This window comes from Mytilus edulis, chromosome 3 (assembly GCF_963676685.1).
Source record: "Mytilus edulis chromosome 3, xbMytEdul2.2, whole genome shotgun sequence".
NCBI lineage: Eukaryota > Metazoa > Mollusca > Bivalvia > Mytilida > Mytilidae > Mytilus > Mytilus edulis.
The window spans coordinates 26,864,229-26,877,956 of NC_092346.1; positions in this window are offsets into that span (position 1 = coordinate 26,864,229).

Below are 13,728 nucleotides of genomic sequence, written 5' to 3' on the forward strand. Positions count from 1 at the left end.
GCCTTTAACTATATTATCTCACACCCTGTGTTGGTTATATCTTTAAGATCCTCCTCTGTGTTTAAAAACAAAATTATTTCATCTGGCAAGGAATATATAGACAAGAAATATGAAAGACACAAATGATAATTTGTCTATATTTTTTTTTTATCCACTGAACAAAGGATCTTGAAATTATTCATAATCCCTGAAATTATATTAGGGAATTTGTAGAATAATTATAAAAAAGTTCAGTGATTATGTAAAATCACTGGTCATTTTCAGGGATTATACATAATTACTAATGATTTTAGTGATTCTACATATTCCCTGAAAAATCAGAGATTCTACATAATCCCTGATTATACAAATTCACTGTAACATATACATGAATGTCTGAAATGGGGAGGATGATTATCTAGTATATCAAATGTTTAATGTATAAAATACGAAGTTAACATAAGTCTTTGTATATAGAAAAAAGGAAATTTGATATGATTGCCAATGAGATAACTATCCACTAGATGTCACCCTTTCGTTTCCTAAATTAGGAACCAGATAGTATAGCAATCAAGTGTGCGCTTGAATATAACGAATAAAGGAAATCGCCAATAAGATAATACATTATGCAGATTTTACGATAAAAAAAAACAGACGACATTGTTAAAGTGTTTTCGTAGTATTTTCGTCCAAAACAATGAATTTGAAAATTTTGCAAAATACAAGTTGAATGTAAAACTAAGACTGCTTTTTGCTTTATTGCGGGAAATGACGGAAATCACTTGAAATCATCTACAATCACAAACTATAAATTTTTCCTTTTTTTTTAATTTATGTTGAAGAGGTAAAGAAAACGCGAGATATATCACCAAAACACATTTACTATTAAAACAGATGGTGGTGCACGGGAGTATGTGTTTCAACACATAGATGAGTTTGATAAGAATCGTCTTGAAGCAAGAATGTACGTCAGAGTGGGTGATCTTCTCCGTCCAGTATTTTCATTTAAATTGTATCTTGAAAAACTTCATATCCTTTCCTAGATGCATTGGATGGAGCAGGCATACCAAATTAGCACATTCTACAAGCCAGTTGACATAAGGATGAAGCTTTTATACGACGTTATTCCAAAAGAATAAGTGAACATAAGCAACGTGAGATATCGTATAGCTTAAACAATATACTGGAAAGTGACGGATGTTTATGAACTGCTGCATAAAAGTGATCATTATATGAATCAGGACTTTGGACCTATTTCAGCTGGAATAGAAGCTTTGTTATTATAAAACAGTAATTGAAAAAACCTTTCTATGGCTATAAACTAGGTTGCTGCTCAAGGTATGTGTGTATCTGATTACGTAGACAAGTAACACTAAACTTTACCAGTTTCTTCAAAAAGTAAAATCACAAAAATACTGAACTCCGAGGAAAATTCAAAACGGAAAGTCCCTAATCAAATGGCAAAATCAAATGATAAATCACATCAAACGAATGGACAACAACTGTCATATTCCTGACTTGGTACAGGCATTTTCAAATGTAGAAAATGGTTGATTGAACCTGGTTTTATAGCGCTAAACCTCTCACTTGTATGACAGTCTCATCAAATTCAATTATATTTCAAATGTTCAGCTATCCATGAACAATTTACAGTCATGGTGGAACACTAACACAATGCGTATATGTCCAAATATTAATAACAGTGTTGACAATTTCAACATTCACAAGTCATTTTCAAATTATGTTCTACCAACTAAAGAGTTAAATTTCATTCTATGTCGAATGTTATTCTTACAGAAAGTTAAAATTAATTCTGTTGATTTTTTTCATTTACAAAATGTATACGACCTTTGTATTTTTACTGTTGAAATTTTTTTCTTGTTTCTTTTTTTATTTTCCTAATTTCTTATGACAAATAAACTTGAAACAAAAATTTCGGGTAGATGTGTACATGAGAGATATTTATATTTCGGTTAAATGTTGAATGTTAAATGTTAAATGTCAATGTACTAGTTTTTTTCAAAGTATAACCAGATAGTTTTTAAATTACTAACCGACCGGCGGAACCCCATCTAACACAGTGCCCGACGTTTTTTTATACCCATGTAGAGTTGCTCTGTTGTGCAGATACTATGTATTCAAACCGCTTACATAAACTAAACAGTCAAATAAGGATTGAAATGGTAACGGTTTGTGCGGATTCATAAATCTCACTATATTATTATAATTAAAGTCAGGCTATATGGACTTTTCATAGTTGTAGTTTGTTTGTCTATGTTTTGAAGTCTGGTAGTTTTTCGGAGGATTCTGTCCTCCTTATCAATAACACTCGTCTAAAATATGTAAAATATAGACATAATATAATATATATGTAGAGAGAGAGAGCAAATTTCCTAAGTATCGTGAGTCCAGATTAAAATTACGGTTTATATCATTTTCTCTATTGGCATTCCTGATAGCAAAGGTCTTTTGAAAAGAAAGAATGACATGTTTTCGGTGAAGATATAAGAGGTTTTAACTTTAAAGTATGCAGATATTACTTGATATATATATACATAGTTTGGTGGAGTATATGGCTATTTTATAACATTTAAATTAATATTGAAAAATACAACTTTGATTAAAAGTACATATTTCATAATTTTTGGAAGAAATTGTTACGTGTTTGAACAGCGTTGATAAACTATGTCCTTAACAATTGCAACCAGTCTCTTCTTAATTTCCAGAATGTGTATCAATTAGCGTTAAGGCCTTTGGAAATAATGATTTGGGTAATTGCACCTAAAATATTTTATTATCAATGAGTGAATAGCTAACATATTATTGAACATAACTTTTGAATAATTTTCATTTGTTGATTTCATTGAATCAGGTATTTGACAAAACGCTTACACATTCCATTGTGTCGTTACGTCTGCAAAGAATATCTCTTTCTAAATCTAAACTTTTCTTAAATATCTGAAAGTTGAAAACAAAACTGTCTGATTTTGTATAGTACGATGTGGAATTTGAAGACAAAATGTATCCGTCTCGCAGTATATATAGACAACATCGATCTTTAAAAGAAAGGCGAAAGATACCAGTGGGACATTCAAACTCATAAGTCGAAAATAAACTGACAATGACATGGCTAAAAAAGAAAAATACCAACAGACAAATAATAGTACACAACACAACAAAGAACACTACATTCTGAGCAACACGAACCCCACCAAAAACTGGGGGTGATATCAGGTGATCCGGAATGTTAAGCAGATCCTGCTCTACGTGGCACCCGTTTTTAAATCTGCATATACATCTATTTGATGTTAGCGTTACAAGCACCTGTGAGTATTCTGTGATATGGTTTGTTGTATACTTGTTTTTCTTTTACATTTATTTCCCCCTCCGTTATCATGGTTATTCAATGCTGTGAATCGATGAACCACAAATTCATTCCGTTGCTCAAAAAGTCTCATATTTATTTGTCAATTCTTGTAAGATATATTGGTATGGTTCTGGTTTAAAACAAAATACGAAAAACCTAAATGAAATGGAAACATATTAAGTCGCGTAATAAGAGTACGCTCAGCCTAACATACAAATAGAAAGACAAAAGTCAAAGAATATTAAAAAGTTGTTAAATTTGAAAAGTTTGCGTTCCAGAATTGAAACATATTACAAACAGAGACAATTTTGAAGTGTGTGCTAAACAGCAGAAGAACTTTTAAAAAGTTAGGCTTAGTGACAGTTTGAGAATAAAACTAATAGACATAAACGAAAACTAAATACAATTTCAAAATTGATGATCATGATTGATGGTAGCATGTTCAGGACGACGAGAACAATTTAATGCAGGCGGCGTCGCCACGATGTCACAGACGCAAGGTTCGAATTCCGTTGAGGCAAGACCAAAAATTACTTACGCAAAATTTGCAGATCTAATATTGTTTAGACAATTCATAAATATATATTTATATCTGTGTGTGTGTGTGTGTGATGAACACAAACGATTTTTTAAATCGCATAGCTTGTTAAGATCTGTTAACATGTCGTCATATTTTGTCGCAAAACACGCTCCATACATCAGTCAACTAGACACCCGTGGCTTGGCCTATGCATATAGATTGTCGCGACTTCTCGAAAATGAATTGATGGAAATCCCAGAAAATTGCAATAATAGATTGGACATAAAGTTGTGTACCTGCTAATAGTTTAATTTTAATCTTATTTAATACGGGGAGGGGTTATACATACATGCACCAAAACAAAAGAATTGACTTTGCCATTTTTAAATATATTTATTGGAGAGAGTAGTTGACACAGATATCCCTTGGAAAACCTCTTACGTTTACCCCCACAAAAAAAAGACAAACTGATTTCTAGTTTGATAAAATAATCATAACTAAATAATTTTAATCTTCCTGGTATTACTAGTACTTAACAATTGCTAATCTATTCTCGAAAACCACATATCAGTAGCAATCTACGATAATTGTGATGTCAAACATCGAGGAATATACCAAACTTCATTTATTAAATTTCAATGACCAAAAAATCTAAATAAATAGAACGTCATCGCCTCACGCCAAAGATTATCACTCAGTATACGTGAATCGTTTTATATCTAAATAATAATTTTTAGGACTCAAACACATATTCATTAATTAACTGCTTAGATATGAAGGTATAATTGCATTTAACCACAGATGTCCCTGATTTGACCAGAGACATATTTACATGTACATGTGTATATATGTCTCTGCTTAAATGGACTGCGCAATAGTTTAAGTTTGCTAACCATCTCCAATGTGAACACAGCATGGGTTTCGGAAAACTTTTACTCAGGCATTTCTAATTAATTAACTAATGATGTGGGATATCATTCAATGTCGATAAACACTTATCTCAGGCTATAGTAACTGCAAAATGCTATAATGCATATTCATTAGGTCTAATTAATTACCTATTACGCAGTTGGCCATAGAAAAGAACAGATGTATTACGAAAAGACTTCCGGTGTTCCGAAAGACTACAGTGGTCGTCCAATATATACTGCATGAACCTTCAGGGGTTCATGGTTCATGCAACAAGTAACCCGAATAATTCAGTCCCTCTCCGTAATCGATCTCTCCTACATGTTAATGTAGTAATCGTAGATCAGCGGAATATAACAACTGAATTATTCGGGTTATTTAACAAGTGATAATAGTTTGATAGAACAATCAACAGATGATAGAAATTTCATTACTCGATACGGCTTCTGTTTATGGCACACGCCAAGGATGATTAAAGGTAAATACCGGCAATAATAGAAAGAGGAATGTTGTCAATAGTTAAACATCGTCATCGATAGGAAGGTAGATGCCGAAAAAAAACCCAACATTTAATAAACTTTCAACACGGCAAAAAAATACTCACTATTCAACACTCCAATGCGAACATTAAAGGACCTTCAGCATGATCAAGAAGTTCCGAACTGACAGCACGGTTAACTACAATGACCCAAAGACAATATACATGCTCCCCAGTGACACTGACAGTGTTTAGATTATCAACCCCACAAACTGTTACAATGATCAGGATTACTTTAGCAGGATGGGCAGAATCCTCTTGAATGGGTTAAGCCATTTTCAAATGATTTTTGTAGTTTGTTCTTATGTTGTGCTGTTACATCACTGTCCGAGGGTACAAACATGTTTAACCCCACCGCATTCTTTATGTGCCCGTCCAAAGTCAGGATCCTGTAGTACAGTGGTTGTCGTTGGTTCATGTCTGTCATACTTGTTTTTCATAAATTGTTTTGTTTTAAATTAGGCCGTTAGTTATCCCAATTGGATTGTTTCATATTTTTAATGTCAGGGCCTTATAAAGCCAACTATACAGTATTGGGTTTTCTCATTGTTTAAGGCTGTACGGTTGCCTACATTGCTTACATCCACTTCATTTGAACTTGTGTGGATAGTTGTCTCAATCTTACCACATCTCCTTATTTTTATGTTACATACATGACGTAACAGAAATATGGAAGTATCAGGCTTTTTCAGAGTTCGACGTAGACAATTACAAACAATAATTGATTACCAGGCATGGTCATTTCTTGGACTCACACTTGGAATTATTTACTTTTTTGCTCAGAATAAATTTTTGAAGAATAACTATTTTCTGGGAAACAGTGGACACTTAGAGATGCATCTTTAAAACTCTTTGTTTTTTTAAATAAATTCACACCGACCATCATGATGAACTGGAATGGGGTTTTTTTAAACTCAATGTGAAAAACCACAAATGGTGAAAATTAAAATTGAATATAAAAACAAAAGATCAATTTGTTTGTACAAAATGTCAATCCTAAGTTGCTAAGTAGACGGTAAAATTTTTATATTAAAAGATATTTGTGCATTAATATACTCATAAAATAATATGTTCTTTGGAAATGCAATGACGATGTTGTGATGAAAATTTTTGCCGATATCCTGGATGTTTGACCTAATTCCCAAAACTGGTATCGAAGTGTTTGCAAAATTGAGATAACCAATAATATTGAGCGATGGGTCATTTATTTTCCTTCTTTATATAGTCTTTGGTGGACTATTTTGTATAATCATAACCCTCATATAACTGGCATAATAAGTAAAATGCTTACCTTGAAGCGTGTCAAAAAAAAATTTCTTAATAAAGGTTGAAAATATTATTGTGTTTGTGAGTGGAAAACTACTTAAAATTGTAGAAATATTCAAAAGTAGCTCTCGCGTTTTTGTTCTGCGGCTACGTTAACGGAACACCCATGAAGTAATCGATCTTCATGACTATGGCTTCAATATTCAATGGTATAAAATATCATGTTCTGCTTTGTCGTAAACTCAAAAGTTGGAATAGATGCACGAAGACTTAAGAACGTTCATGTGTGGTTTGGCAATTGTACATGCCCACGACACCGATGTCCAGATATTGTTCGGGAGATGTTTTGAGAAGTAACGATGCTACCGGACATGTAAAATTAAACTGTAACAGTATATTACAGAACACAAAACTGGCTATCTTTGCTGTAAATACAAGTTAAAAACCGGACATGGTTTACATTAAAGCTAAAAATCCAAATCCCACGGCATCAAATAATTCCAAAAAAAAAACATATGACCTTTAACATTGGAAGGCTAAACTAGCATTGAGCCGTGTTCAGCTCTTAAATAGAAAATAAAGAGATGTGGAGTAAATGTACACTGGACAAAATCGCACACAATATATAGAAAAAATACAAATTATTAATGAACAGGGCTTTTATTCCTGTTCTTCATCTTGAAAGGGACTGGGGGGTGGGGGGGGGGGTCTTCAACGAGGAACTAGACCATTGATCCTCATTATACAATAGTAACATACTAATAACTCAGTATAATAAGTAAAAGATTTCGTTTAAATGTCTGACATTATGCTTGGGGCTTGATGAGCTAGAAACTAATGTTTTATTAATTCTTTGAAAATATCTCCACTTAAGCTGGTCAAAGCAAAACAAAAGTTTTTACCAGTTTGAAAATGATATCAACAAAAGAACCTGTGTGAGCATGCTTCAAAGACTCATTACTGCAACAGAAGTCATCTGAAGTCGATATTATGAACATCTACTTAATATGTCTAAATATATCTAAAAAGTTATATTATTCAATATAAAAAAGGTACATGTATTGCAAAATCATTCTCTTTTTTTTTTTTTTTTTTGTTTTATGAATAAATATAAATGATACCAAAACAGTATTTGTTGTGGTATGGAAGTGTAATAATTAACATTTACTGTAACAGTGGTATGAAAGTGTAAAAATTAACATTTACTGTAACAGTGGTATGAAAGTGTAATAATTAACATTTACTGTAACATTGGTATGAAAGTGTTATAATTAACATTTACTGTAACAATGTTAATTCACACAAACTAAGAAATAAACAAATGAATGATAAATGTTGAACATGTACAATGAAATATAGTTTTAGAAATCAATTTGGCCAGATTGTTTTATTTAACAATAGATTTTAAACTGATAACTGTATCTACGTAATTACAATGAAAAGCTAACAAAATATACATAAACATACTTGATAATACGACAAATCGTAAACGCTTTTGAATTTATAACTCCGATCAGAAATCAGAAAGTTTTGTTTTTAAAATATTCGTTCTATATCTGTTCACTTATTTTTTTGTAGACTCTTTCATTAGAGATACGAAAAGAACAAATATAGTGCAATGTAGTGTATAATGCTATATTTTCTCATTTATAAAATAATTCAGATTTTGCTGTTTTGTGCATTTATTTTAGTGATTGTTTTTAATGTACATCATGTACCCAAGTATATAAGAAGTAAGATAATAAAAATACCGAACTGCAAGAGAATTTCAAAACGGAAAGTCCTTCGTAAAATGGAAAAATCACAATCTCAAACACATATTACGAATAGAAAAGAACTGTCATATTCCTGACTTGGTACAGACATTTCCTTATGTAGAGATAGTGGATAAAACCTGGTTTTATAGCTAGCTAAACCTCTCACTTGTATTACAGTCGAATTGAATTCCATTTTTTTACAACAATGTGTGAGCAAATCAAACAAGGTTTTAAAATACATTATTGATTATTGAGTCATATGGTTCTATTTAACAAAACAAATTTAAAAAATTAGTACACAAAAATATATGTATATAATAAATTGCAATATAATAGCTATACTTGTAACGTTTCATGGTAAGCGGTTTCGTAGATGGAAGATCGTGTGATTTTCTTTAGGAAACTTGTCATGGAATTGATGATTGTATGGAACTGCAAATATGATAATTATATCTGTCGATGTCGAAAATTGAATTTTACCCACGCTAAAGTTTACATCAATAAAACATCAATTTTATTTTCAATGAAATACTAAGACAGGTCTTTGGTACAATATATATATAAATATGTGGTATGAGTGCCAATGAGACAACTCTCCATCGAAGTCACAATTTGTAAAAGAAAACCATTATAGGTCAAAGTACGGCCTTCCTGGTAATTTTTATAACTAATTACACCACTGGGTCGATGCCACTGCTGGTGGACGTTTCGTCCCCGAGGGTATCACCAGCCCAGTAGTCAACACTTCGGTGTTGACATGAATATCAATAATGTTGTCATTTTCATAAATTTCCTGTTAACAAAACTTTGAATTTTTCGAAAAACTAAGGATTTTCTTATCCTAGGCATAGATTACCTTAGCATTATTTGGCACAACTTATTGGAATTTTGGAACCTCAATGCTCTTCAACTTTGTACTTGTTTGGCTTTATAAATATTTTGATATGAACGTCACTGATGAGTCTTATGTAGACGAAACGCGCGTCTGGCGTACTAAATTATAATCCTGGTACCTTTGATAACTACTTCAACACGGAGCTTTGGCTCACACCGAACAGCAAGCTATAAAGGGCATCATATGTGACAAGTGTAAAACCATTCAAACAGGAAAACCAACGGTCTAATCCATATAAAAACGAAAAACGAGAAACACTAATGGAAACACATCAAAGAATAATACCATCAGCGTTTGATCGTAATATTTTACCAGTAATACCATCTGCTGTAACCATCGTGATTACATTGTTTTTATATGAAGCTATATAAACATAGACATTAATGTTTAATGCAAGTTTATATATATTACGTATGTTAGTGTGCATAAATGTCCATAGAAGTTCTCCAGACCTACGACAGTAACTTACTTTGTTCTCATAGCCGTCAGCGCAATAAATATTAAATGGTGTAATACATGTGCCCAAATCTTTCTTTTTTTAGGAGACTTATCTTTCAGATTGACTAAAGAACACTTTTTCTCATTAATACTGCTGATGACCAAAATTTGACTCCATCATATGATACTCCATGACAGACATGAGAAAGAATCAAGACATTTAAGTTCAATCCATAAGATCTTGCAATTGCATGCATCGATTAAATACAGCAGCACATGTCCAGTCAAAGTATTGGTGCTGTTACTATAGATTGAAATAAACAATTAATTTCCCCATAGGCGAAAATGGTAGCCTTTTTCGAGATACAGACTTTAGAAAGTTGATTATTTTTTTACGAAACCTTGCTTAAATGAAAGTAAAGTTATTAGGACAGCATTTTTGGTCCCAAAAATATAGGTTCGCGTTGCTTTTCTTAGCGTAATTTGGACTTATCTCCCATGCATATCAATTTTGCACTTAAAAAAATGTGTTTCATTCTAGTGTTGAAAAGACATCTCAGTTCCGTAAGGGCTAAGGAAAATAATTTATTTTGACTTTTGTATAAAGCAGAGTGCACGAAGTCTCTAATAATAAATTAAAACGGGCGCAATTATCGACAAATCCGGCTTGGTCATACTCCTAATTCTAAATACCATGTTATGCTCATAAAATGGCTGCGCCCATAAAATCTAAGGGTTATTGAAACCTTTAATCTTATGAAGAAAAATTTTGCACAAACGATTTTAATTTATTTCTTTAGATTTGTGCGATGATACTTTAAAAAACACAAGATGAAAATATGTATTTGATGGATATTGTATATAATTGTTGTCAGTGTTGTAGCTGTTTTTGGTTTTGGGTTTATATTTTTCTAAAATCTTTTATTACTTTGTGTATTTAAGACGATTCTTGCAAATCTTGATCAATTCATTTTTTTTCCTTTTATCATGCTATACTTGGTTTTGGTAATAAAAATATCTTTTATTCATATTAATCTTATTTATTTACTACCAAGAAACACATTGCAAATTATGAAAACAAAATATCATTTTTTTATGCCATGCCTGAGTAGGGATATTGTTTGGTCTGTTTGGGTTTACATTTGTTGAATCTTATTTTCCTTGCAGTTGGTATTTATGTTATTTAACTTTTTAATATTTAGTTTTGGACTAGGGTAGTTTAGCCTGATGTCGGTTTTTTCTTCATATTTTAAAACTAGAGGCTCTAAAGAGCCTGTGTCGCTCACCTTGGTCTATGTGCATATCATAAACGAAGGACACAGATGGTTTCATGAATAATAGTGTTTTGGTGATGGTATTGTGTTTGTAGATCTTACTTTACTGAACATCCTTGCTGCTTACAATTATCTCTATCTATAATGAACTTGACCCAGTAGTTACAGTGGAAAATGATTGTAAAAATTTACGAATATTCATAGAAAATTAATTTTGTTTACATACTGGTTCCCAGTTATGCTCTCTGTGTTCCATCTCACAGAGACATAACTTTGGAATGTTACCAGTAAATATACATGTGCATATTGTTTACATTGAAATCTGTGGTAACCTTTCATTCGAGGTAGGGGTAGTTAAGAAAATTAGTGTTAGTTTAAACTTTGAGAAGTTCAGGGCATATAAACGTTGAAAATATGCCGCATAGCCCTATATTTTGACCTTTGAAAAAAATTGTGGTGCATATGAACTTTCAATTCTAGGATAAGATTTTTTTTGAAAACTTCATAGTAAAAGTGGTACAGTTTTAGCCGTAAAAGTGGTACAGTTTTAGCCGTAAAAGGAGTTCCTATGGGAAATTGCATTGTCATTATTTACACAAATGCAACCTATAAAGGGCTTCAACTCCTTAGGGGGTCAATTGACCATTTTGGTCATGTTTACTTATTTTAAGGTCTTACTTTGATGTACATTATTGCTGTTTACAGTTTATTTCTATCTATAATAATATTCAAGAACATAACCAAAGGCTGCAAAATTTTCTTAAAATTACCAATTCAGGGGCAGCAACCAAGACCTTGACCTAATGAACAATTTTATCTTGTCAGATTTGCTCTTAATTCTTTTGTTTCAGAGATATGAGCCAAAAACTGCATTTTACCCTATGTACTATTTTTAGTCATGTCGGCCATCTTGGTTCGCATGCAGGGTCATCGGACACAATTTTAAAACTAGATACTCTTATGATGATTGAAGACATTTTGGTTAAATTTGTCTTAGTAATTTCAGAGGAGAAGATTTTTGTAAAAAGATTTACGAAAAATGGTTAAAAATTAGCTATACAGGGCAATAACTCCTTCAGGGGTCAACTGATCATTTTGATCATTTGACTTATTTGTAGATCGTACTTTGCTGAACATTATTGCTGTGTACAGTTTATCTCTATCTATAATAATAATATTCAAGATAATAACCATAAACGGCAAAATTTCCTTAAAATTACCAATTCAGGGGCAGCAACCTAACAACGGGTTGTCCGATTCATCTGAAAATTCCAGGGCAGATAGATCTTAACCTGATTTACAATTTTGCCGCATGTCAGATTTCCTTTAAATGCTTTGTTTTCAGAGATATAAGACAAAATCTACATTTTACCCCTATGTTCTATTTTTAGCCATGGCAGCCATCTTGGTTGGTTGGCCGGGTCACCGGACACATTTTTTAAACTAGAAGAAGACGAAGAATTTATTAAAGTGCAACCTGAATATACAAATAAATACATGTTTTAAAAAACAAAATAATCAGCCAGCTAAATAGGCTTATGATGCACTTTCTGATGATAATAGTCTATTCTGAGTCATGAAAATGATTTTTTAAATCAAAATTTAAGTTTGTTTCTAACATGAAGATGTTATAAAATAGGTTTGGTAATTTATATATACACTATGTAGATTGATTTTTCAGAATTGAACAGTCAATGATAAATTTTGCCACTGTTTTACTCTTATTACTATTGAGAAGTTCTTTTAGTTTATCAATTGTTGAAAGGTCCGGTAAGTCATTGTGATGTAAAGTGTGTAGCTCTCGAAGAAGTTCATTACGGATATCGCTATACAATTTACAGTTAATCATGCTCGTCTTCTACTTCGCCACTGTCACACATTTTGCATATTCTTTGTTCAACGGGAATATTTCTGATACGCCCCTTTTCAAGTTCTAGGGGAAACGTTCCACATCGCATTCTTGACAAAGCTGATCTTTGGTTTCTGGAGAGACATTTTTTCAGATATTCTTCCGTCGAGAATTGTGATTTTATAAGTTTGTATGTTCTGAGTTTTGCATATTTTGTACATTTATAATCCATGACAACTGATGACGGTCTTGTAAATAGTTTTTCATAGTGTCCAACACATGAGGGATTGAAAAACTGAAAGCATTTTCGGGTGTCACAATATAATTAAGTCCACATGATTCTATTATTGTTTTGGCGTTGTTGAACCAGGTATTCTTGTATCGTTTAGAAATCTCCTTGTCCCAAAGAAAAACTGTGTGACACAAACGAGAGTCAGGTATTCTGATCAACATGTACATAAGCCGCATAACATTGCATTGTGTACTAAAAAAAACGGATACCATCCCATCTCTCCCGTTATAGCCGGTAGAGGAGTAGCCATACCAAGACCAAGAAAAGTCCGTATTGCACGATATTGGAGCCTCTCTAGAGAATCATACCGTTTACAGCCCCATACGCCGGATGCATATTCTATTATTGTAGAAACTGTAGAAAAAAACACTTTTGTATATGAAGGGTAGTCCATACCGTCCATTTCATAATATTTCGAAGTCAGTGAACCAAGTGACCTGCTCCCTACTGATACCAGTTCATCAACCGATTCTTTGAAATCCACGTGATTTGTTATAACTAAGCCGAGGTATCTATATTTTGGAACAATGTCAAGGACCATGTCATTAAAGTAGAATCTGAATTCACTCTCTGCTTTAGAAGCTTTTTGCACATGAATCACTTTAGTCTTGTCCGTATTGACTTTTAGGTTCCATGTTTTACTC